The 25,775-nt window shown below is 48.3% G+C and overlaps 2 long non-coding RNA genes across 2 annotated transcripts in view; both read left to right on the forward strand.

Annotated features, from left to right (window-relative positions):
• LOC310668664 overlaps positions 1-25,775 on the forward strand; it is a 187,234-nt gene that overhangs the window by 91,493 nt on the left and 69,966 nt on the right. The gene's annotated exons all lie outside the window — the stretch shown is intronic.
• Positions 21,775-25,591, forward strand: LOC310668682. The gene is made up of 3 exons (XR_014506790.1): positions 21,775-21,841; positions 23,975-24,350; positions 24,609-25,591. It is a non-coding gene; the product is annotated as an uncharacterized lncRNA (long non-coding RNA).

A 25,775-nucleotide genomic window follows, 5' to 3' on the forward strand; every position in this document is an offset into this window, starting at 1 on the left:
CTCAGTCCCACTCACCTCACAGAGTGTTTGTTGTGGGGGAGGAAGGGAAGGAGAATGTTAGCCGCTTGGAGACTCCTTCGGGTAGTGATAAAGCGGGATATCAAATCCAAACTCTTCTTCTTCTGAGTTACAGTCCTCTTCCTTAGGAAGTAGAGATCTCAGCACCGATCCAAACCTCTCGCTTGGCAGGCAAGGAGATAACCAGCGGGACCAAGATTCGAATGTGGGACATCTTGCATGCAGCACATGTGCTCTGTGGCTGAGCTATGGTTCTTTTCACACTTGGGGTACCAGATTCCTATCGCCCACCGTCATTCCCTCTTTCCCTTCCTCGTACTTTTTGGGAATTCTTGTGTTGGTTTTGAAGTGCTCCATCAGGGGTCCCTTCCCCTGCACTGCCCCTTTCTTGCTTCCTCAAAACCAACACGCGCCCCCACATTTGCACAAAAGAAAAGCACTTTTAAACGTCTCTATTTGGTGATGTCTAAGGAAGCTGGAGGGACGCGGGTGGCGCTGTGGGTTAAACCACAGAGCCTAGGGCTTGCCGATCTGAAGGTCGGCAGTTCGAATCCCTGCAATGACGGGGTGAGCTCCCGTTGCTCGGTCCCTGCTCCTGCCAACCTAGCAGTTCGAAAGCACATCAAAGTGCAAGTAGATAAATAGGTACCGCTCCGGCGGGAAGGTAAACGGCGTTTCCCTGCGCTGCTCTGGTTCGCCAGAAGCAGCTTAGTCCTGCTGGCCACATGACCCGGAAGCTGGACGCCGGCTTCCTCGGCCAATAAAGCGAGATGAGCGCCGCAACCCCAGAGTCAGCCACGCCTGGACCTAATGGTCAGGGGTCCCTTTACCTTTACTTTAAGAAAGGTGGGCAGTTGTGCTGGAATCTGCAACACCCTTTGATGGACAGGTGCCAGGGTTAAAACATTGCCTGGGAGTTGCCTATCAAACATTGCTGCCTTTTAATCCTCATGGGCAGAGGCTCAGTGTAGATGCTTGTTGATGGATGACAAACACGCCAAAGAAAGATTTAGGGGAGTGTGATTGGTTTGGTCACACAGGGCACGGAGCTTCAGAGGCGCTGCAGGGAACACTGCAACTATAATTATTATTATTATTATTATTTATACTCCTCCCATCTAGCTGGGTTTCCCCAGCCACTCTGGCAGCTTTCAACAGAATATTAAAAACACGATAAAATATCATACATTAAAAGCTTCCCTAAACAGGGCTGCCTTCAGATGTCTTCTAAAAGTCTCGTAGTTGTTGTTCTCTTTGATATCTGGTGGGAGGGCATTCCACAGAGTGGGTGCCACCACCGAGAAGGCCCTCTGCCTGGTTCCCTGTAACTTGGCTTCTCGCAGTGAGGGATCCGCCAGAAGGCCCTCGGAGCTGGACCTCAGTGTCCGGGTAGAATGATGGGGGTGGAGATGCTCCTTCAGGTATACTGGGCCATTTAGGTCTTTCAAGGTCAGCACCAACACTTTGAATTGTGCTCGGAAACGTCCTGGGAGCCAATGTAGGTCTTTCAGGACCGCTGTTATGTGGTCTTGGCGGCCTCTCCCAGTCACCAGTCTGGCTGCCACATTCTGGATTAGTTGTAGTTTCCTGGTCACCTTCAAAGGCAGCCCCACGGAGAGCGCATTGCAGGAGTCCAAGCAGGAGATAACCAGAGCATGCACCACTCTGGTGAGACAGTCTGTGGGCAGGTAGGGTCTCAGCCTGCGTACCAGATGGAGCTGGTAGACAGCCATCCTGGACACAGAATTGACCTGTGCCTCCATGGACTGTTCCATCTGGTACATAGGATGAGACCCTCCCTGCCCGCAGACTGTCTGGAAGCTTTTAATGTTTGATGTGTTACGGTATTTTAATATTTTGTTGGAAGCCGGCCAGAGTGGCTGGGGAAGCCCAGCCAGATGGGCAGGGTATAAATAATAAATTATTATTATTATTATTATTATTCCGCAACGAGTAGTCCCGTCCTCACCAGACAGGGTTACCCTTCCAGAACTGCAGAGAACGACAGAGCCCTCTTGGTCTCCCACTCCCACCTACCCCACCCCCCCGTCGGGTACCAAATACTGTACACAGAACAAACACGGCCTCCCTGGAGTGTGGCACAAAGCACAAACATCTGGGATTCTGATCAGAGCCAAGAAATCGTTCAGAGTCCTGGCCTCTCTAAGAGAGAAAACAAAGAGACGTGCTTTTCCCAGTGCCCTTTGTCGGCTGGGGAAAACCTCTAGCAAAACGCCTCCTGCGTGTTTGGGGACGGCGAGACACGGTTATTGAGCTGTGGCTTGTGATCTCTCTGCATTTCTGCTCGAAGGGTTTTCCTTTTTGGTTTTCTAGGTTTGTAAACACGAGTGTCGGAATTGAGCCGATGGTTTTCCGAGCGCGATTAATTATACCTGCTGGGGGAACCTCCTCTCCCGTAAAATGGAGATGTCTTTCCACTGTTCCCAGAAACCCTTTTGGTCCCCAGAGGCTTAGACATTGAGGAGGAGACCCCTGGTTTTCTGGTTTAACTTCCAACCCCCCCAGCTCCTCCGCTGCACCCCCCCTCCCCTCAATTCAACAAAATCTCTGCTTCTCTCAGCCGCTGATTAAAATAAACAGATCAGCCTTCGGCCTGAAAGCCCAGAAGACAGTAAACAGACACACAGAAGCGAAATAATAAAGCCCATCTCTGGAAGCGGTGGTTGAGGCCATGGGAAAACAATAATCCAGACATCTTTTCATCTCTCTCGGGTTACTGTAGAGCCGGGCCAAGCGCAGGACCTCAAGGGGCGCTGAAATTTGGGTTAATCCCCTCTGCTGTCTCCCCCACCCAAAATACCTTGTTAACAGAGTGCCAACTGATTTATATATATATATATTTATATATACAGATATAAAACCGTCTCTTCGTTTTTTTCCGTTGCTTGCGAAAGCCTCGGGCTTTTGGAGTTTGTTTGCCTGCCAAACAAAGGAGATAATCTTGTTGGAGTGTGTGTGTGTGTGTGTGTGTGTGTGGATTTGGGGAAACAACAATCTTTGCTTGCTCTTATTCCTATTGCACCTGAATTAACCTACCTATTTAATCTCTCTATCGAATCTGTTTTATCGGGTGTCTTCTGCATGGTTGCTGCTGGGAGATATTGCAAGCACACCAGTCCGCCTTTCTGTTGCCTTCTTGGCAAACGATTTGCTTATTGATTGTTTATAATAATAACTAATGATGGTGATATTTGGGGGGGGAGGGAGGGCCGTGAACTTCTGTCAGCTGTATTTTGACTTTGTGCAGTTTCGACAGTGGTAGGTGAATTTTGAGTGTAACCTCTACAAGAAATGCTTTTTTCCAATGATCCGATGATTCCTTGTTACTTGTATGACCAGTTGGTTCCTATTTCATAATTATAACAATGATTGTTATTGTTTTTTAATATATCTATATATCTATATAAAAGACTTTTACACAGAGCATGGGATTGCTAAACCTTTCTCCAAGTTCTTGAATGTGCATGGAGTGATTTTTTTTCTGGTCTCGATTTCTGGTTTCAACTCACGGAGCAGAATACAGCTGGGGGGGGGGACCCCTTCCTCCGCCTAAGAGCCACAGTCCCCTTTTCTTAAGAAAATCCTCACCACGACCCTGCAAGGGGGAGGCCAAGGGAAGGGGTGGTGGCAAGCTTGAGCAAACTTCATAGCCATATAGGCCTGGAAACGATGCCTTATGAGGAACGGCTAAGGGAGCTGGGCATGTTTAGCCTGGAGAAGAGGAGGTTAAGGGGTGAGATGATAGCCATGTTCAAATATATAAAAGGATGTCACATAGAGGAGGGAGAAAGGTTGTTTTCTGCTGCTCCAGAGAAGCGGACACGGAGCAATGGATCCAAACTACAAGAAAGAAGATTCCACCTAAACATTAGGAAGAACTTCCTGACAGTAAGAGCTGTTTGACAGTGGAATTTGCTGCCAAGGAGTGTGGTGGAGTCTCCTTCTTTGGAGGTCTTTAAGCAGAGGCTTGACAACCATATGTCAGGAGTGCTCTGATGGTGTTTCCTGCTTGGCAGGGGGTTGGACTCGATGGCCCTTGTGGTCTCTTCCAACTCTATGATTCTATGATTCTATGAGCCGATCAGAGAGCGGCTGGCTAAAGATTGCAACAACACCTCAATCCTAGTCTTGGTGCTGTAACCATTGAACCACGCTGCCTCTCAACTGGTGTATGACAGCTGGGACTCTGAGTGCCTTAAAGGTAAAGGGACCCCTGACCAATCTTTATGGTCCAGCTCTCACTTCCATACATCACTACCATAGCTTGAACTATATGGACCTTTGTAATCAAGGTGATGTCTCTGCTTTTTAAGATGCTGTCTAGGTTTGTCCTTAAAGGTAAAGGTAAAGGTACCCCTGCCCGTACGGGCCAGTCTTGACAGACTCTAGGGTTGTGCGCCCATCTCACTCAAAGAGGCCGGGGGCCAGCGCTGTCCGGAGACACTTCCGGGTCACGTGGCCAGCGTGACAAGCTGCATCTGGCGAGCCAGAGCCGCACACGGAAACGCCGTTTACCTTCCCGCTAGTAAGCGGTCCCTATTTATCTACTTGCCCCCGAGGGTGCTTTCAAACTGCTAGGCTGGCAGGCGCTGGGACCGAGCGACGGGAGCGCACTCCGCCGCGGGAATTCGAACCGCCGACCTTTCGATCGGCAAGCCCTAGGCGCTGAGGCTTTAACCCACAGAGCCACCCGCGTCCTTAGGAATCCGCAAACCCAGATCCCTGCTTACTCAAACAAACAAACGATCGTTAACAGCTCGCATTAAGCATCCGTTAAAAAATAAAATAAAGTAAAAGATGAAAGAATAAATAGGAGGGGAAGCGAAAGAGGAAATGTTATACAATCTCACTGTTAGAAAAAATAAATAAAATTATCGCTGTGCTTGGGTAATGCACGTCAATAAAGGAAGCTGGTTAAATGAGCTAATTAGTGGGTGATTGTCTGGAATTAAGGCCACTTCAGAGGGAAAGTGGATGAGATTGAAGCATGGAGGAGACCTCAGGGAGATTTCCCTGGCTGCAGAAAGTGGACCGGGAGGGAGAGACATTGGGATAACCCAGTTTAAGTCCTTTCGCTAAGCCTGTCTCCAGGGATTGCCGTGGTTAAGACGTGGCGTAGGGCAGCCATATTTTGAAGAGCAAAAAAGAGGACGACTCGTTTTAATTACCCCCTAATATACATAGGCTATATTAAGGATGCCGGTGGTGCTGTGGGTAAAAGCCTCAGCGCCTAGGGCTTGCCGATCGAAAGGTCGGCGGTTCGAATCCCCGCGGCGGGGTGCGCTCCCGTTGCTCGGTCCCAGCGCCTGCCAACGTAGCAGTTCGAAAGCACTCCCGGGTGCAAGTAGATAAATAGGGACCGCTTACTAGCAGGAAGGTAAACGGCGTTTCCGTGTGCGGCTCTGGCTCGCCAGAGCAGCGATGTCACGCTGGCCACGTGACCCGGAAGTGTCTCCGGACAGCGCTGGCCCCCGGCCTCTTAAGTGAGATGGGCGCACAACCCTAGAGTCTGTCAAGACTGGCCCGTACGGGCAGGGGTACCTTTACCTTTAATATACATAGGCCATAGCATCTTTAAAAGCAGAGACATCACCTTGCCAACAAAGGTCTGTATATTCAAAGCTATGGTTTTCCCAGTAGTGATGTGTGGAAGTGAGAGCTGGACCATCAAGAAGGCTGATCAAAACAGGAATTTGTTTCAAAATGGGAGGTTTTCAAAGATTATCTGAAAAATAAATATAGTGGTTTAAATTCTGTTGCAGCATTCGAGGAACTTCAGTAATACTTGCAAGGTAGATATAAGAAATTAGATTTATTGAGAATAAGTTTAATTATGATAAAAGTGTGTATTGGCAAAAAGTAATATGAATCTGAAATATGGAATAGACGGGAGGTTGGGTCTTTAGTGTTAAGACCGATAGATGTTTTATTGTTTGCTAAGAAAAAGGGGAAAAAAAGAAGGCTGATCGCCGAAGAATGGATGCTTTTGAATTCTGGTGCTGGAGGAGACTCTTGAGAGTCCCATGGACTGCAAGAAGATCAAACCTCTCCATTCTGAAGGAAATCAGCCCTGAGTGCTCACTGGAAGGACAGATCCTGAAGCTGAGGTTCCAAGACTTTGGCCACCTCTTGAGAAGAGAAGACTCCCTGGAAAAGACCCTGATGCTGGGAAAGATGGAGGGCACAAGGAGAAGGGGACGACAGAGGACGAGATGGTGGGACAGTGTTCTCGAAGCTACCAACATGAGTCTGACCACACTGCGGGTGGCAGTGGAAGACAGGAGGGCCTGGCGTGCTCTGGTCCAGGGGGTCACCAAGAGGCGGACACGACTAAACGACTAAACAACAACAACAAAGGGCATGAGAAGAGCCTGCCAGACTGGGCTCTAATATCATGTAGGTCACAGGCATAGGCAAACTCCGGCCCTCCAGATGTTTGGGACTACAATTCCCATCATCCCTGGCCACTGGTCCTGTTAGCTAGGAATGATGGGAATTGTAGTCCCAAACATCTGGACGGCTGGAGTTTACCTATGCCTGATGTAGGCTTATTCTTTTCACCATGGGCCGCAAGCTTTTCTACTCGCCTCAGCATGGATGTCAAAGGACGGCTATGTCTCGGTTCTCAGAACATTCCCCTGGCTACTCCATATAACACTGGTCCCGAAAGACCTATGTTTCCGAGCACAATTCAAAGTATCGGTGCAGACCTTGAAAGCCCTACATGGCCCTGTATACCTGAAGGAGCTTCTCCACCCCCATTGTCCAGCCTGGACAATGAGGTCCAGTTCTGAGGGCCTTCTGTCGGTTCCGTCCCTGCAAGAAGTGAGGTTGCAGGGAACCAGGCAGAGGGCCTTCTTGGTGGTGGCGCCCTCCCATCAGATGTCAAGGAAATAAACAACTACCTGACTCGTAGAAGACATCTGAAGGCAGCCCCGTTTAGGGAAGTTTTTAATGTTTGATGTTTCATCGTGGTTTTAATATATTCTGTTGGGAGCCATCCAGAGTGGCTGGGGAAACCCAGCTAGATGGGCGGGATATAAATTATTATTATTATTGGACGTGGGTGGCGTTGTGGGTTAAAGCACAGAGCCTAGGACTTGCTCATCAGAAGGTTGGTGGTTTGAATCCCCGCAATGACGGGGTGAGCTCCCGTTGCTCGGGCCCTGCTCCTGCCAACCTAGCAGTTCGAAAGCACACCAAAGTGCAAGTAGATAAATAGGTCCCGCTCCGGTGGGAAGGTAAACGGTGTTTCCGTGCGCTGCTCTGGTTCGCCAGAAGTGGCTTAGTCCTGCTGGCCACATGACCCGGAAGCTGTACGCCGGCTCCCTCGGCCAATAAAGCGAGATGAGCGCTGCAACCCCAGAGTCGGGCACGACTGGACCTAACGGTCAGGGGTCCCTTTACCTTTACCTATTATTATTACTAGGTCTCTGCTTCAAACCCCCCACCCCACTGACCTCTCCAGATAGGGCTGGGAGAGGCTCTGCCCAAACCCCTAGGGCGCTGCTGTCAGTTAGTGCAGACGGCCCTAAACTAGGCTAAGCATAAGCCAGCTTCCTGTGTGGCTGTTTAAGCCAACCCTTTGTTCATAGTCATGTGGACTAGAACCTTGCTTCGTTTTAAAGGGAAATGTCGCTGCTTGGTGGTTGGGCCTGTGGCTTGCATGGAGAAGATATTATTAATTACTCCAGGCGTAGGTCTGCAATCAAACAGTAAACGACGTAATGTCAGCGAATTTAACTCTCTATTGAAAAAATCGAAAGGTCTGCCCCTGAAGGGGCACTTGCAAAGACCGAAGGGCCTCAGTCTACATTAAATAGAGAGAGAATTTTCTTGCTCGCTGAGACGTTGGCTCTTCCCGTCGTCGTAGGAAGCAGAGAGGCTGGTTTAAAGAGCAAAGGGAGAAAGAGAGAGAGCTTTCTTTCTTGGCAAGAGACAGCTGGAAGCTTTTTGCGAAATCTCCCATCCAACTGGTTCCAAGGAAGCTCCTGACAGAACAGGGAGATTGATGAATCCTGCAGACAAGACAAAGAATTGCACTCTGTTCTACTCTGCTTAAGGACAGCTGCGGAAAAGGCAGTAAAACGGACGCAGAGGGAAGACGGCAAGCTGTTTTATCGCTAGGAGCCCGAGGGCAAAAGAACCAGCTTTTGTTTTTAAAAATCTGCGGATCGGCAGGCTGTGCTTTCTGCAAAGCGGTGCGGTGTGGATGTTTTCCTCTCTTTTTTTGCAGCATCTGCAGAATGCTTCGCTCCTCCACTAGAAAGAGGGGCGGTGGGTATGATAATAATAATAATAATAATAATAATAATAATAATAATAATAATAATAATATATTTATTGTCATTGCCCCCTTCGGGGACAACGCAATTACTTGGCTGCTCCATATAAACACTAATTAAACAATACAGTATAATACCGCAAGGGAGATTAGATGACTTTCAAAGTCCGGGCTTCCCATTCAGGGCCGAGATCGCTCTGGAGAAGAAGCTGTTCTTAAGACGGCTCGTTCTTGTCTTCGTCGTCCTGTATCTCCGTCCCGACGGCAAGAGCTCGAAGAGACAGTGACCAGGATGTGATGGATCTTTTACTATGTCCAGTGCCTTCCTATGGCACCTTGTGGCATAAATCTGCTCTAAGGTGGAGAGTGGGCAGCCAACAATGCTCTCTGCTGCCTTAACAACCCTGCACAACCCCATCCTGTCCTGGGTAGTACAGCTTCCGTACCACACACATAAGCCATAAGTGAGCATGCTCTCAATGGCACAGTGATAGAAGGCAAGCAGCAGTTTCTGCGGGAGATGGTTTTTCCTTAGTATTCTCAAAAACTGTTTCTCCCCATCTCTAATATTTCCCAATCTTAACCTCAGTTGTCAGGCTGAGTTTCTGAAGTCCTCGTGAAAATTCACCAGCAATTTTTTAAGAGAGGGTGTCTCCTAAATATTTAGATGCCCTGTACGATTTCCCCTCCAAATAAACGTTTGTTGTTGGTTTTTTGCAAAGCAATTTCCTCCTAAATTATGGCTTCCGCCAGCTTATATACATCAATCTAATGTACACTTGGACCTGACTGTATGAATTTTGTACCCATTCGTTCCCTGGAGAACTGCGTTGCAAAATTCAGAGAATTGTAGAATTGCAAAATTGTAGAGGGGAAACCACGGGTCATTTAGTCCAACTCCCTGCAGCAATAATAATAATAATAATAATAATAAGCAGAGACATCACCTTGCCAACAAAGGTCCGTATAGTTAAAGCCATGGTTTTCCCAGTAGTGATGTATGGAAGTGAGAGCTGGACCATCAAGAAGGCTGATGGCCGAAGAATGGATGCTTTTGAATTCTGGTGCTGGAGGAGACTCTTGAGAGTCCCATGGACTGCAAGAAGATCCAACCTCTCCATTCTGAAGGAAATCAGCCCTGAGTGCTCACTGGAAGGACAGATCCTGAAGCTGAGGCTCCAAGACTTTGGCCACCTCATGAGAAGAGAAGACTCCCTGGAAAAGACCCTGATGTTGGGAAAGATGGAGGGCACAAGGAGAAGGGGACGACAGAGGACGAGATGGTGGGACAGTGTTCTCGAAGCTACAAACATGAGTTTGACCAAACTGCGGGAGGCAGTGGAAGACAGGAGTGCCTGGCGTGCTCTGGTCCAGGGGGTCACGAAGAGTCGGACACGACTAAACAACTAAACAACAACATATTGTTTATACCCCGCCCATCTGGCTGGGTTTCTCCAGCCACTCTGGGCGGCTTCCAATAGAATATTAAAATACAATAGCCTATTAAACATTAAAAGCTTCCCTGAACGGGGCTGCCTTCAGATGTCTTCTAAAAGTCTTCTAAAATGCAGGAATTGCTGCCAATAGATAGAAGAACAAATTGTTAACAGTGGCTGTGCTTTGGGTTCACAGACTAGTTAAGATTCCAGCATTGCAGAGGATTTCACTAAAGGACACTTCCAACTCTACAATTCTGCGATTCTTCCGGAAAGCGCAAATGAGGTGGGTTTGTTTTGAAGGCAAACTGAATTGAATCCTCTCCCATCTCTAGCAGAGTGGTGGGAAATCTATCTCCCTGTGCTTTTAGTTATTGACCTGGTGCTGAAAGCAACACGCTTGTTTAAAGACCACTTAGTTCACAGCAGGGGTGAGATTCGAACCAGGAACTTGCTTAGCCATTTTTATTTTTATTTATTGAATTTATATACTGGTCTATACCCAGAAGGGACGTGGGTGGTGCTGTGGGTTAAACCACAGAGCCTAGGACTTGCCGATCAGAAGGTCAGCGGTTTGAATCCCTGTGACGGGGTGAGCTCCCATTGCTTGGTCCCTGCTCCTGCCAAGCTAGAAGTTCGAAAGCACATCAAAGTGCAAGTAGATAAATAGGTACCGCTTCGGCGGGAAGGTAAACGGCGTTTCCATGCGCTGCTCTGGTTCGCCAGAAGCGGCTTAGTCCTGCTGGCCACATGACCCAGAAGCTGTACGCCGGCTCCCTCAGCCAGTAAAGCGAGATGAGCGCCGCAACCCCAGAGTCGGGCACGACTGGACCTAACGGTCAGGGGTCCCTTTACCTTTTATACCCAGAGGTCTCAGAGCAGTTCACAGAAAAGATCACAATATATAAAATCAAAACAATAACACCCCCCGCAAAAAAAACCAGGCACATTTTAAGATCAACCAAAGGCCTGGTTGAAAAGGAATGTTTTCGCCTGGCATCTAAAGGTGTGTAATGAAGGCACCAGGCGAACTTCCCTGGGGAGAGCATTGAACAGACGGGGAGCCACCGCAAAGAAGGCCCCGTTCTCGTGTTGCCACCCTCCGGACCTCTCGAGGAAGAAGCACACGAAGGAAGTCCTCAGAAGATGATCTCAGGGTTCGGGTAGGTTCATTGAATCATAGAATCATAGAGTTGGAAGAGACCACAAGGGCCATCGAGTCCAACCCCCTGCCAAGCAGGAAACACCATCAGAGCACTCCTGACATATGGTTGTCAAGCCTCTGCTTAAAGACCTCCAAAGAAGGAGACTCCACCACACTCCTTGGCAGCAAATTCCACTCTCAAACAGCTCTTAATGTCAGGAAGTTCTTCCTCATGTTTAGGTGGAATCTTCTTTCTTGTAGTTTGGATCCATTGCTCCGTGTCCGCTTCTCTGGAGCAGCAGAAAACAACCTTTCTCCCTCCTCTATGTGACATCCTTTGATATATTTGAACATGGCTATCATATCACCCCTTAACCTCCTCTTCTCCAGGCTAAACATGCCCAGCTCCCTAAGCCGTTCCTCATAAGGCATTGTTTCCAGGCCTTTGACCATTTTGGTTGCCCTCCTCTGGACACATTCCAGTTTGTCAGTGTCCTTCTTGAACTGTGGTGCCCAGAACTGGACACAGTACTCCAGTTGAGGTCTGACCAGAGCAGGTTCATATGGAAAGAGGCAGTCCTTGAGGTATTATGGTCTTGAGCCGTTTAAGGCTTTGTAGGTCAAAAACCAGCACTTTGAATTGGGCCATCACACTACCTTGCCTGCATCTTCTATTTGGGGTATTCGTTGTTTTTAATATTCTGTTGGGAGCTGGCCAGAGTGGCTGGGGAAACCCAGCCGGATGGGCGGGGTATAAATAATAAATTATCGTAATTATTATTGTTGTTGTTGCATTTCGCCTCCACAGAACTCAAGATGGCGTATTCAGATAGCCACCCCCCCTTCCCCATTTTATTCCCACAATGACCTTGTAAGGTAAGTCAGGCTGAGAGAAAACTGAGAGATTGTAACCATGGTTTCCCCACAAGACCGATCCCATGGGTAGGCAAGCTAAAGCCTGGGGGCCGGATCCGGACTAATCGCCTTGTCAATCCGGCCCGTGGACGGTCCGAGAATCAGCGTGTTTTTACATGACGAGAATGTGCCCTTTTATTTAAACTGCATCTCTGGGTTATTTGTGGGGCCTGCCTGGTGTTTTTACATGAGTAGAAGGTGTGCTTTTATTTAAAATGCATCTCCGGGTTATTTGTGGGGCATAGGAATTCGTTCATTCCCCCCCCCGAAAAATATCGTCTGCCCCCCCCCCACAGGGTCTGAGGGACAGTGGACCGGACCGCTGCTGAAAAAGTTTGCTGATGGCCTAGCCCAACGCTCCAACCACTATGCCGCACCACCCAACCAGATTTCCTGGCCGCTCGATCAGATAATAGCTTGGCTGTTGATATTGCTTCAAACAAAATGGTGGTGGTCTCCCTTGATTCTGCATCTTTGGGCCACTGAAAACATAATTGGGTTGTTTTGCTTTTTAAAAAAAGGCTGTTGGTTTTTAAAAATAAAAGGTGATTTTACAAAGGCTGTTTATTTATAAAGGGTGTTTTTAGGCTTCGCTGCCAGCCGGAGACAAGCAAGTGGCAGTGTCACTTTCTAGAGACAAAGTTTGTCTTGCTGTCAAGCCTTCTATATTGGATTGCTAGGGATGTGATTGCTACTCCACAAAAACCAACGAGCTCTCCACAATTTTGCTGTAGGTGTGATTGCAGAGTGCTGTGTCCACTCAGAAGCAATAAGATGAACGTCCACGGCCATTCTTTTGTGCCGAAAAAGGTGTGATCTATTCAACAAAGGGCTGTATAGTTAAAGCTATGGTTTTCCCAGTAGTGATGTACGGAAGTGAGAGCTGGACCATCAAGAAGGCTGATCACCAAAGAATGGATGCTTTTGAATTCTGGTGCTGGAGGAGACTCTTGAGAGTCCCATGGACTGCAAGAAGATCAGACCTATCGATTCGGAAGGTAATCAGCCTTGAGTGCTCACTGGAAGGACTGATCCTGAAGCTGAGGCTCCAAGACTTTGGCCATCTCATGAGAAGAGAAGACTCCCTGGAAAAGACCCTGATGTTGGGAAAGATGGAGGGCACAGGGAGAAGGGGACGACAGAGGACAAGATGGTGGGACAGTGTTCTCGAAGCTGCCAGCATGAGTTTGACCAAACTGGGGGAGGCAGTGGAAGACAGGAGTGCCTGGCGTGCTCTGGTCCAGGGGGTCACGAAGAGGCGGACACGACTAAACAACAACAACATTCAACCCTGTGTTAAAAAGGTAAAAGGACCCTTGTCTGTTAGGTCCAGTTGTGGACGACTCTGGGGTTGCGGCACTCATCTCACTTTATTGGCTGAGGGAGCCAGTGTACAGCTTCCGGGTCATGTGGCCAGCATGACTAAGCCGCTCCCTGCGAGAAGCGAGGTTACAGGGAACCAGAGCAGCGCACGGAAACACCATTTACCTTCCCACCGGAGCGGTACCTATTTATCTACTTTCACTTTTGATGTGCTTTAGAACTGCTAGGTTGGCAGGAGCAGGGACCAAGAAGTGAGGTTACAGGGAACCAGGCAGAGGGCCTTCTCAGTGGTGGCACCTGCCCTGTGGAACGTCCTCCCATCAGATGTCAAGGAAATAAACAAAGATCTGACTTTTAGAAGACACCTGCCTGGTTCCCTGTAACCTCGCTTCTCGCAGGGAGGGAACCGCCAGAAGGCCCTTCGGAGCTGGACCTCAGTGTCCGGGCAGAACAATGGGGGTGGAGACGCTCCTTCAGGTATCTGAGTGCTATTCCACACCCTGGCAAATCCCTTCTTTCTATCCCGTCTCAAAAACGTGCCGGTACCCCACGAACCAAACCCTTCCCTCTCAGAGGTTGGAATGCTTGTGAACCTTCTGTGTCACCCATCAAACAGCTTGGTCAGCCAAGCCGATGGCCTGGTCATTTCTCAAACCCGGTTTCCGGTGGGACGTGGTGCTAGCAGGCCCCGGACACCGATTCGTTGCTTTCAGCGGGGGGAAATGGTTTGAACCCAGAGCTAAACTGCCCTTTTATAAACACACAGGCTGTTCCTTTTGTTAAAAGCTCTGCAAAGACTGCGTAATTTGGGAATGGGGGGGGGGAGAGAAACAAATGTTGTTGTTGTTGTTTAGTCGTGTCCGACTCTTCGTGACCCCCTGGACCAGAGCACGCCAGGCCCTCCTGTCTTCCACTGCCTCCCACAGTTTGGTCAAACTCATGCTGGTAGCTTTGAGAACACTGTCCCACCATCTCGTCCTGTCGTCCCCTTCTCCTTGTGCCCTCCATCTTTCCCAACATCAGGGTCTTTCCCAGGGAGTCTTCTCTTCTCCTGAGGTGGCCAAAGTCTTGGAGCCTCAGCTTCAGGATCTGTCCTTCCAGTGAGCACTCAGGGCTGGTTTCCTTCCGAATGGAGAGGTTTGATCTTCTTGCAGTCCATGGGACTCTCAAGAGTCTCCTCCAGTACCAGAGAAACAAATAAGCAGGCGTTTTGAAACGCGGCAGCTTTGCTGATACCTCTCTTTGCCACCTGCCACCCCCCTGCTGGCTGTGTTGTCAGGATGCCTGTTCATGGCTGGGGTGTCTCAACGGGATGCTATTTTTAATTGCTCCCTGCCGCGCCGCGACACTTTTATTATGCACCGAGGTGCTGTTGTGGCTGCAGGGGAGGAGGCGTGGTTGAGGCTCATTTCCCAGACGAGAGAGAGAGAGAGAGAGAGAGAGAGAGCGTCAAGGCTCAGACCAAGTCTGAACAATAACCAGATTGACAGCTGACACTCAGATTCTCCACCCCCCTGCCAGAACGAAGCTTCAGGGTGACATTTGCAAGCAGATCAACTCCCCGCTGCACCAAAGATTCTGCTGCAGAAGCTTGAAGAGTTTTATACATGTGCCAGCCAGTGCTATTTTTCTAGAAAATAAAAACATATATAATAAAATATATATTTTTAAAAAGTAATATTTATTACAAGTTTAAAGGTTACACAAAAAAGAAAAGAGAAGAGAAAAGAAAAAAAAGAATAAAAAATCATAAGAAGAAAGCAAAAACACACACATCAAAATACAAAAAAACACAAAAAACAATTAAAAACACATCCAATATTTATCCTTATCTTTCATTAACTTATTTCCTCGACCTCCTCACACCTCCCATTTTTGTATTCCAGTTATTAATTATATCAGCAAATCCTTTCCGTCTTTCACTGCTTTCTATCATTTAGTTATCTTAATTTATTTTAACCTTATCTTATCATCAAAACCTTAAAATTTATTTATACTTAACTCCTTATAATATTTCTACTAAAGTCATGTAATTTCATTCCAACATTTCCTAACATTCATTAATTTTACAATATTTCTCAAAATAGATTTTTAAATTTTTTTCCAATCTTCTTCCACCGTCTCTTCTCCCTGGTCTCGGATTCTGTCAGTCCTTTCTATCAGTTCTATATAGTCCATCAACCTGGTGATCTTCTATCCGAGGCTCTTAACTCTTCTCCATGTCCCTTCTGCAGGTCTAAAATATATTTATTAGATACTATCCTTCCTTCCTCATGCTTGTGAAATCGGCATAGTGCTATCCCTTTGCAGCTGAAAGGTGAAGCTTAGACAGGCTGTCACCTCCAAAATATAGGACATAGGTCTTCAACCAGTGAGGGCCAGTACAGTCCATAATGTCTTGGAGAACATCTCCTGGCAGCTTTCAGGGTGCAATTATCTATTCTATTGGAACTTGTTGTCTTTGTCCATGGAGTTTTGTCCATGGAGTTTTTTAATGATGGTGAAAGAGGAGAGTGCAAAATATGGTCTGAAGCTCAACATCAAAAAAACGAAGACCATGGCCACTGGGCCCATCACCTCCTGGCAAACGGAAGGGGAAGAAATGGAGGCAGTGAGAGATTTTACTTTCGTGGGCTCCAGGATCACTGCAGATGGTGACGGCAGTCACGAAATTAAAAGACGCCTGCTTCTTGGGAGAAAAGCAATGACAAACCTAGACAGCATCTTAAAAAGCAGAGACATCACCTTGCCAGCAAAGGTCCGTATAGTTAAAGCTATGGTTTTCCCAGTATTGATGTATGGAAGTGAGAGCTGGACCATCAAGAAGGCTGGTCACCGAAGAATGGATGCTTTTGAATTCTGGTGCTGGAGGAGACTCTTGAGAGTCCCGTGGACTGCAAGAAGATCCAACCTCTCCATTCTTAAGGAAATCAGCCCTGAGTGCTCACTGGAAGGACAGATCCTGAAGCTGAGGCTCCAAGACTTTGGCCACCTCATGAGAAGAGAAGACTCCCAGGAAAAGACCCTGAAGTTGGGAAAGATGGAGGGCACAAGGAGAAGGGGACAACAGAGGACGAGATGGCTGGATAGTGTTCTCGAAGCTACCAGCATGAGTTTGACCAAACTGCGGGAGGCAGTGGAAGACAGGAGTGCCTGGCGTGCTCTCGTCCAGGGGGTCAGGAAGAGTCGGACACGACTAAACGACTAAACAACAACAATTGGAACTTGAGGTCCATAGAAGTAGTGAGGATCCACAGCAAGACAGGACCCTGGACAGCTCCTAGTATAGTGGAGCTTGAGAAGATGTTGTCTCAGCAAAGGCAGAGCCTAGGTGTGTCGCAGCAAAGCTCAGGCTGATCAGACCAAAGGAGCCCCCGCTTTCCTGTCTGGACTAGGACTATGCTCTTCTGATCAGATGCTCACCCCATCAATTCTCACAAGTGCTGCAGAAGAATGGCAACACCTATTTTCAAAAATAAGATACATATTTCCTTTTATATATGCAGTGGACGCTCGGGTTGCGAACGTGATCCGTGTGAGAAGCACATTCGCAACCCGAAGCACCGTGCGTGCGCACGCGCGGGTCATGATTCGGTGCTACTGCGCATGTGCAAAGTGAGATTTAGCACTTCTGCGCATGTGCAAGCGCTGAAACCTGGAAGTACAGTGGTACCTCGGGTTAAGAACTTAATTTGTTCCGGAGGTCCGTTCTTAACCTGAAACTGTTCTTAACTTGAGGTACCACTTTAGCTAATGGGGCCTCCCACTGCCGCCGCACGATTTCTGTTCTCATCCTGAAGCAAAGTTCTTAACCCGAGGTAATATTTCTGGGTTAGCGGAGTCTGTAACCTGAAGCGTCTGTAACCTGAAGTGTCTGTAACCCGAGGTACCACTGTAACTACCGGTTTCGGTGCAGTGCGCAACCCGAAATCGCACAACCCGAAGTGTCTGTAACCCGAGGTGTGACTGTATATAAAATAATTTTTATGGGTTTTGCAATTTAGTTTTACATTCACAAAAAGAAAAAAAGAAAATCAGAATTTATAGAATTCTCCGAATTCTCAGACATTCTCCCTTCTCTGAGGGTCCTCTAGTAACCATGTTCACTGCATATCAAATTATCCTCCATTTAGCCACAAATCTCTGTTTTCTCCTCTAGTTCTTTTCACATTGCAAGCATTATTTCAATCCTGCTAACGTTTTTAACTGTTTGCAGTGTTCTGTCAAATATATTACAATTTCCCCCCAATCTTTATTGAAGTTTTTATCGTCCTGATTCCTGATTTTCCCCAGTCATTTTGGCCATCTCAGCATAGTCCACCATTCCAAATTCCTCGATTTCTGGGAATGGAGTTGAGAGACGACCTAACCTGGGGAGAAAACAGCAAAGAGGTTATATTTTCTGAGAATCCTCCGGGAAAACAATCTCTCAAAGGACCTGTTGATGGCATTTTACCATTGCACTGTGGAGACTGTATTAACTTATGGTCTGTGTGTGTGGTTTGGGAGCTGCACGGCCAGGGAAAAAAACAATGCTGTCCAGGGTTGCAAAGACTGCGGAGAGAATAATTGGGTGCACTCTTCCCACCTTGGATCAAATCTACGCTTCCAGGTGCCATAAGAAAGCGGCAGAGATAGCGCAGGATAGTGCGCACCCCGGAAATGATCTCTTTCAGCTTCTGCCTTCTGGAAGAAGGTATATAGGGTTATAAAGGCCAGGACTAGCCGCCTGAGAAACAGTTTCTACGCAAATGCAATTCTGGTTCTAAACGCAGCATAAGGGGTCTCTATAGTACAGTGTATTTTAAAATGGGGTTTCAGAGTTTTTAGGGGTTTTTGAATGTTTTATGTAGTTTTTCAATTTCTTTGTTCTGCATGGGACAAGGACAATAAAGATATCGTATATATCGTATATCGTTTTATTGTCCAATCTTCTCTTGTAGGTATTGTGTCGTCCTTCCATCTTTTGGCTATGAGCATCTTAGCACCTGTAATTCCTAATAAAAAGGCTTCTGGTTTCTTTACAGATTTGTTAAAGCTCATTATATATCATCTTTCTTGCCTTACAGGCCCACCTCATATGACAAAAGGTGCCCACATTTTTTCCCGGCCAACCACATGCTCGTTCCTTTCCCCTGCCCCCTTTGTGTAAGCTATCTTGGGGAAATAAATCAAATTAAATAATAATAATTGGGATGAATCAACCGTTCCTGACAATCAAGGGCTTGTTCTCCTAAATACAAAACTCACTCAGTGTGTGTAGAGAGGAAACGAAGGTGAAAGGAAAAATTAGCGCTGCAGTGGCTCATCTGTTTTTTTGTTTTTCCTCCCCCTCCCAGGGAGCAAACCTGAGATGATCATCACTGCTAATTAGAAAATGGGCAGCTGCCAGTTCCTCTCATCATGACATCTCATCCCGCCACCTTGCCGCAAGTGACGCCATTCGCCCATCCATCCCTTGGGGGCCCATGATGGCTTGCCAGCCAACTCCTAGGAGTGGGTGTGTGTGTGTTAAGAAGACTCCCCCAGAGACAAATCAGAGGGGGCCGTGCTCCGCATTTCAAGCCAGCGGGAGGAGCGCTCACAGCCCGCAGTGACTCACGCAGCGTTCACACAAACACACAAGCTCTTAAGGGCTGACAGCCTCTGAAAGTTCATTAACTCTGGACACAGGTGCAGCGCTTGGAAAAGAGATGTTCCTGATCTGCGTTCATTTCCCTTCCCGTTTTCTTCCAGTTATTATAATCGCGTTGGCTGCTTTCTCTGGTCTCCCGGCTTTCTTTAAGCCATTCCATTAGGCTAGCTTAGGGACGCGGGTGGCGCTGTGGGTTAAACCACAGAGCCTAGGACTTGCCGATCAGAAGGTCGGCGGTTCGAATCCCCGCGATGACGGGGTGAGCTCCCGTTGCTCGGTCCCTGCTCCTGCCAACCTAGCAGTTCAAAAGCACATCAAAGTGCAAGTAGATAAATAGGTACCGCTCTGGCGGGAAGGTAAAAGGCGTTTCCGTGAGCTGCTCTGGTTCGCCAGAAGCGGCTTAGTCCTGCTGGCCAAATGACCCGGAAGAAGTGCACCGGCTCCCTTGGCCAGTAAAGCGAGATGAGCGCCGCAACCCCAGAGTTGGTCACGACTGGACCTAACGGTCAGGGGTCCCTTTACCTTTACCTATTAGGCTAGCTTATTCACATTGCTTCACCTATTGTTGTACAGCCTGGCTTCTTGCTTTCATTTTTTGAACTTTTCGATCCGGTGATTCCTTACCGCACTCTGATCTGTGGTACCCAACTTCACGTTTGTGGGACAGTGTAGCCGAAATCTTATTCCTCCTTCTCCTCTCCCTACATGCAGGGCTCGAAGAACCATTCAGCAAAATAGGTAGGTAAAAAAGGTAAAGGACCCCTGGACGGTTAAGTCCAGTCAAAGGCGACTGTGGGGGTTGCGGCGCTCATCTCGCCCCAAATGCAGGTCTTGTTTCATTTTCAAAAAAACAAAATTTTGTTTCATGGGTTATTGCTGTTTACGTTTTGAACTGGAGGCATATGGGGGCACCAACATACAATACATCTTAGGGCCTCTAAAGGTCTTAATCCGGCCCTGCCTCCGTGAATTTGTCTTTTAAAACCATCTAGGATGGTGACCATTGTTCCACAGTTCCATCTTGAGTGTTACAGGATGAAAGAAAGAATAACAAGTGCTCTGTAAGAGCAAATCCTCACAAATTCCAAAGTTTCTTCACTCCCTTTAAGTCAGGCATAGGCACCTCGGCCCTCCAGATGTTTTGGGACTGCAATTCCCATCATCCCTGACCACTGGTCCTGTTAGCTAGGGATCATGGGAGTTGTAGGCCAAAAAAACCATCTGGAGGGCCTATGCCTACTTCAAGTCTTCCATCGCCTTCTCGGATGGTCACCAGATCTCTGTAGGTTCCTCGTTTATCCCCCTCTCTCTCCACCTTCCCCAGATTTTCATTTGCGAGTTTCTATTCTGGAAGAGTGGAGATGTTTTGTCATAAATAAATAAATTAAAAACACAACCCCCCAGTGGATGTCGGCAGTGTGGGAGCAATTAATCATCCCGTTTTTCAATTACCGTGTGCTTTAAATAACGCCGGCGGCGATCGAGAGGCTTATATTTAAAGGCTCGCGTTGACTTCGGAGGCACCTCTCCTCACGAAATCAACACCTAATTCCTGGCTCGGGGCGCCGCCTCGCTCTGCGGCGAAGGCGAACAGCCGTCCCCTCCAGCTTCGAAACCCAGAATAGCTCCACGCATGGCTGTACATCTGCGAGTCTCCATATGGACTAGAACCATGCCCATCTGCCTGCCAACATGTTCCCTCGTTCGCTCTCCTCCCAGACGGCCTTGGCTGGGCTTCCCCAGGGAGGGTGGGAGAGGAGGAGCGTCGCTTGCCCAGACTCTGAATTCGGCAACGGAAAGAAATAAATGTGGCTGTTCTTGGTTTGGGGAAAAGAAGGAAGACCTCTCTCCAGCAGTACAGTCATAGGTAAAGGTAAAGGTAAACGGCCTCGGTCCAGTATATCTGAAGGAGCGTCTCCACCCTCATCGTTCTGCCCGGATACTGAGGTCCAGCTCCGAGGGCCTTCTGGCGGTTTCCTCATTGCGAGAAGTGAGGTTACAGGGAACCAGGCAGAGGGCCTTCTCGGTGGTGGCGCCCGCCCTGTGGAACGCCCTCCCGTCAGATGTCAAAGCGATAAACAACTACCTGACATGCAGAAGACATCTGAAGGCAGCCCTGTTCAGGGAAGTTTTTAATATGTGACATTTTAGTGTATTTTTCATCTTTGTTGGAAGCCGCCCAGAGTGGCTGGGGAAACCCAGCCAGATGGGCGGGGTACAAATAATAAATTATTATTATTATTATTACTATTATTATTAGAGGGACCCCTGACCATTAGGTCCAGTCATGGCCGACTCTGGGGTTGCAGTGCTAATCTCGTTTTATTGGCCAAGGGAGCCGGCGTACAGCTTCCGGGTCATGTGGCCAGCAGGACTGGGCCGCTTCTGGCGAACCAGAGCAGCGCACGGAAACGCCATTTACCTTCCCGCCAGAGCGGTACCTATTTATCTACTTGCACTTTGACGTGCTTTCGAACTGCTAGGTTGGCAGGAGCAGGGACCGAGCAACGGGAGCTCACCCCGTCATCGCGGGGATTCGAACCGCAACCTTCTGATCAGCAAGTCCTAGGCTCTGTGGTTTAACCCACAGCGCCACCCGCGTCCCATTTGAGACTCCTTAGGCTAGTGATAAAGCGGGATATCAAATCCAAACTCTTCTTCTTACATATCTTGAGGCACCAGGAAAAAACCTTCCGCTATAGCCTTGGGCTGCTTAACATTCTACGGCATTTTAAATGTGTTTTGTGGGAAGGGGGGGCGATGCTGGTTTCTTTCATTTGATTGCGTGTTTTGTGTTCCCATTTTGTTTTTTTCATGCCGCGACCCACCCTGCCACCTTCGGCTGGCATGCAAATCTAATACAGTGGTACCTCTGGTTACAAACTTAATTTGTTCCGGAGTTCCGTTCTCAACTTGAAACCGTACTTAACCTGAGGCTCGCATTTGCCAATGGGTCCAACTCTGGCGTGCGATTTCCACCCACATCCCGGGGCAAAGTTCGCAACCAGGAGCACCGACTTCTGGGTTAGCGGAGCTCGTAACCCGAAGCGTTTGCAAGGAGGACGGTTCATATTACTGTAAGTAATCATCTGGTTAGGGACGCGGGTGGCGCTGTGGTCTAAACCACAGAGCCTAGGACTTGCCGATCAGAAGGTCGGCGGTTCAAATATCCGCAACAGGGGGAGGTCCCGTTGCTCGGTCCCTGCTCCTGCCCACCTATCAGTTCGAAAGCACGTCAAAATGCAAGTAGATAAATAGGTACCACTCCGGCAGGAAGGTAAACGGTGTTTCCGTGCGCTGCTCTGGTTCGCCAGAAGCGGCTTAGTCCTGCTGGCCGCATGACCCGGAAGCTGTCTGCGGACAAACGCCGGCTCCCTCGGCCTATAGAGCAAGATGAGCGCAGAACCCCAGAGTCGTCCGCAGCTGGACCTAACGGTCAGGGGTCCCTTTACCTTTAACCATCTGGTTGGCCACTGTGAGAACAGGGTTTTGGGCTGGACCTGCCCGCTTGTGGCTTGATCCCGCAGCCAAGCTTCTCCGACTTTGCCTGCGTCCTTCACGCTCCTTTGTGGCGGGACATTGTACAACTCCTCAAATTCAACACTGGGGGGGTGGAATCAGATCAAATGATATTTTGATTATTATTTCGGTCAGGCCCCAAAAGAGAAGGCAAAGTTGCATCCCGTTGCTTAGCAACACATCCCAGGGCCTAGAGGCTTTTCAGACCTCCCATTCGTTGCTTTTGATGTTTAGTTGGTGGGAAATATTGGAGGGGGGGGGGAGAGGAGGACGTCGTCTGTGTGAGGGGAGGCAGAAAGGTCCATCAGGAGGTATACATGTCTTGAGACTTGGAGAGAGATTTCTGTCCTTGCTGAACAGCTTTCCTGAGCCCTTGTCTCCATCGTTCCCACCGCACTCCTCTCAAACTTTTTTTTTTAATAATTAATTTTTATTCAGTTTCCAATATACATTCCATCCATATTTAACATTCGCCTCTAACATATACATCTTTTAGACTTCCCTCAGCCTATCTGACAATTCTCCATATTATCACATTTCTTAAATTTATATTGCACTTTACCGATCTTAATCTTATCCTATCTTTCAAGCAACATTTCAATCAATCTTTTTCACAAAGCTTCTTGAAAGCCAACAAGCGTTAGTTGCTCCTCACATACATTTTTGATATACTCTGTAAATTTATTCCAGTCCTCGGTAAATCTCTGATCGCGTTGGTTCCGAATTTTTCCCGTCAATTTGTCCATCTCTGCATATTCCATCAGCTTCATTCTCCATTCTTCCCTAGTCGGCATTTCTTCCTGTTTCCATTTCTGGGCCATCAAAATTCTTGCTGCTGTCACTGCATACCTAAATAATTTCACATCATTCTTTTTAATTTCATTCCCTAATATTCCTAATAGAAATGCTTCTGGTTTCTTAATAAAAGTATATTTCAACATTTTTTTCATCTCATTATAAATCATTTCCCAGAAACCTTTCACTTTCTTACATTCCCACCACATATGGTAAAATGTCCCCTCTTTTTCCTTACATTTCCAACATTTGTTGCTGAGTTTATACATCTTACCAAGTTTCACTGGTGTTACATACCATCTATACATCATTTTCATTACATTTTCTTTTATTGTAGTGCATGCAGTGAATTTCATTCCTCACTCCTCTCAAACTTTTATTGGGTTCAATTCTGTCCCCATTCCCAATGAGGTGTTAATAAAGGTAAAGGTAAAGGTACCCCTGCCCGTACGGGCCAGTCTTGACAGACTCTAGGGTTGTGCGCCCATCTCACTCAAGAGGCCGGGGGCCAGCGCTGTCCGGAGACACTTCCAGGTCACGTGGCCAGCGTGACAACGCTGCTCTGGCTCACCAGAGCCGCACACGGAAACGCCGTTTACCTTCCCGCTAGTAAGCGGTCCCTATTTATCTACTTGCACCCGGGAGTGCTTTCGAACTGCTAGGTTGGCAGGCGCTGGGACCGAACGACGGGAGCGCACCCCGCTGCGGGGATTCGAACCGCCGACCTTTCGATCGGCAAGCCCTAGGCGCTGAGGCTTTAACCCACAGCGCCACCCGTGTCCCGAGGTGTTAATAGGACCCTCCAATAAAAGGAAGGGGGGGAGCTTTTGGGATATGCTCAAACTTCCTGACAACTCACCTTCATTTTTTATTTTTTTTCGTAGGATCATACAAGGCGTGACCGGGAAGTTCGGTGGAACCGGAGAGCGAGAAATATCCGAACATACAATTGGCATCGGAAACACACAAAACGCTCACAATTGTGTACAGAGGTGAATCCGTAACTCAAAAGACAGCATACGAGTGATTTAAGCATTTATGTGGAGGGCGGCAAACCATCAAAGACGACCCTCAGTCTGGCAGACCGTCGGCAGGCAGACCGTCGGCAAATGTCGACAGAGTCCGCTTGTTACTGATGTGGAATCGGCGTTTGTCCGTCCGAATGATGGCGGAAGAATTGCATATTCTGTGTGAAACCGTTCCTGAGGTTCCGGAGTTGTCCCACCTTCCATATTCTGATCTGACGTCACCGGAGAGCCAGTGTGGTGTAGTGGTTAAGAGCGGTAGCCTCGTAATCTGGGGAACCGGGTTCGCGTCTCCGCTCCTCCACCTGCAGCTGCTGGGTGACCTTGGGCTAGTCACACTTCTTTGAAGTCTCTCAGCCCCACTCACCTCACAGAGGGTTTGTTGTGGGGGAGGAAGGGAAAGGAGAATGTTAGCCGCTTTGAGACTCCTTAAAGGGAGTGAAAGGCGGAATATCAAATCCAAACTCCTCTTCTTCTTCTTCTGTTTCCAGAGCTAAAATCCAGACTGAAAGAGCACAGATTTCCCCGACATTTCACACGTCCAAGCCGCTGCGATGAGGGAACTGGAAGCAGCACAGAAAGAGGACTTTTCCAGAAGTTTCCAACAGTTCTACGAATGTTGGGAACCGTACGTTGTAACAGAGGGGGCCTACTTTGAAGACCTGTTGTCATGGTCTGGTCTATGGGCGATTGAAGTCCCGGCTGAGGACGTTGGGACCGGGGGCAAGATGGCAGGGTGGGAACAGGAACGAGAGTCCAGAAGCCAGGGGTCCGAGGGTCAGGAAGAAGGGAGTCACGAAGTCGAGGGTCTGAGGATCGAAGGAGCAAGGAGCCACGAAGTCAAGGGTCCGAGGGTCGAGGAGCAAGGAGTCACGAAGTTAACGGTCCGAGGGTCGAGAAGCACGGAGTCACGTAGTCACAAATGAGGAGTCACCCCAGAAAAGGCCCTGTACCCGTGTCACCATCCTCCAGACCTCTCACGGAGGAGGTACACGAAGAAGGGCCTCAGAGGATTTGGGGAACAGTGCTGTGCGGCAGCTGAGAGCGACAGGCTTTCATCGCTAGAGACCGATCCATTCCCGCCCCTAAGGGACCTCTGCCCCTTCAGTTTTTGTTTTGGGTAATCAGATCATCGACCGGTGCCGTTGTTCTGTTCCTGAACCAGGCTTCGTGTTCGATATCACCGCCTTCCCCTTTTGTTAGCAACGGTTTCCCCTGCCGACTTTGCCTTTCAATAAAACCTATTTTCTGAATTTTCACCAACCTAGTAATTTATCTCTGCGCGGAGATAAAATGACCCAGGCAGGGTGAGGATAAAGTTGCCAGCTTTCCTCCGCGTTCAAAAAATAACCGCTCAAAGCATGAGTAGGCAAACTAAGGCCTGGGGGCCGGATCCGGCCCAATCGCCTCCTAAATCTGGTCTGCGGACGGTCCGGGAATCAGCGTGATTTTACGTGAGTAGAATGTGTCCTTTGATTTAAAATGGTTATTTGTGGGGCCTGCCTGGCGTTTTTACATGAGTAGAATGTGTGCTTTGGGAGCCAATGCAGATCTCTCAGGACCGGTGTTATGTGGTCCCGGCGGCCACTCCCAGTCACCAGTCTAGCTGCCACGTTCTGGGTTAGTTGCAGTTTCCGGGTCACCTTCAAAGGTAGCCCCA

This window comes from Podarcis tiliguerta (genome assembly GCF_965153285.1).
Source record: "Podarcis tiliguerta genome assembly, chromosome: 18".
NCBI lineage: Eukaryota > Metazoa > Chordata > Lepidosauria > Squamata > Lacertidae > Podarcis > Podarcis tiliguerta.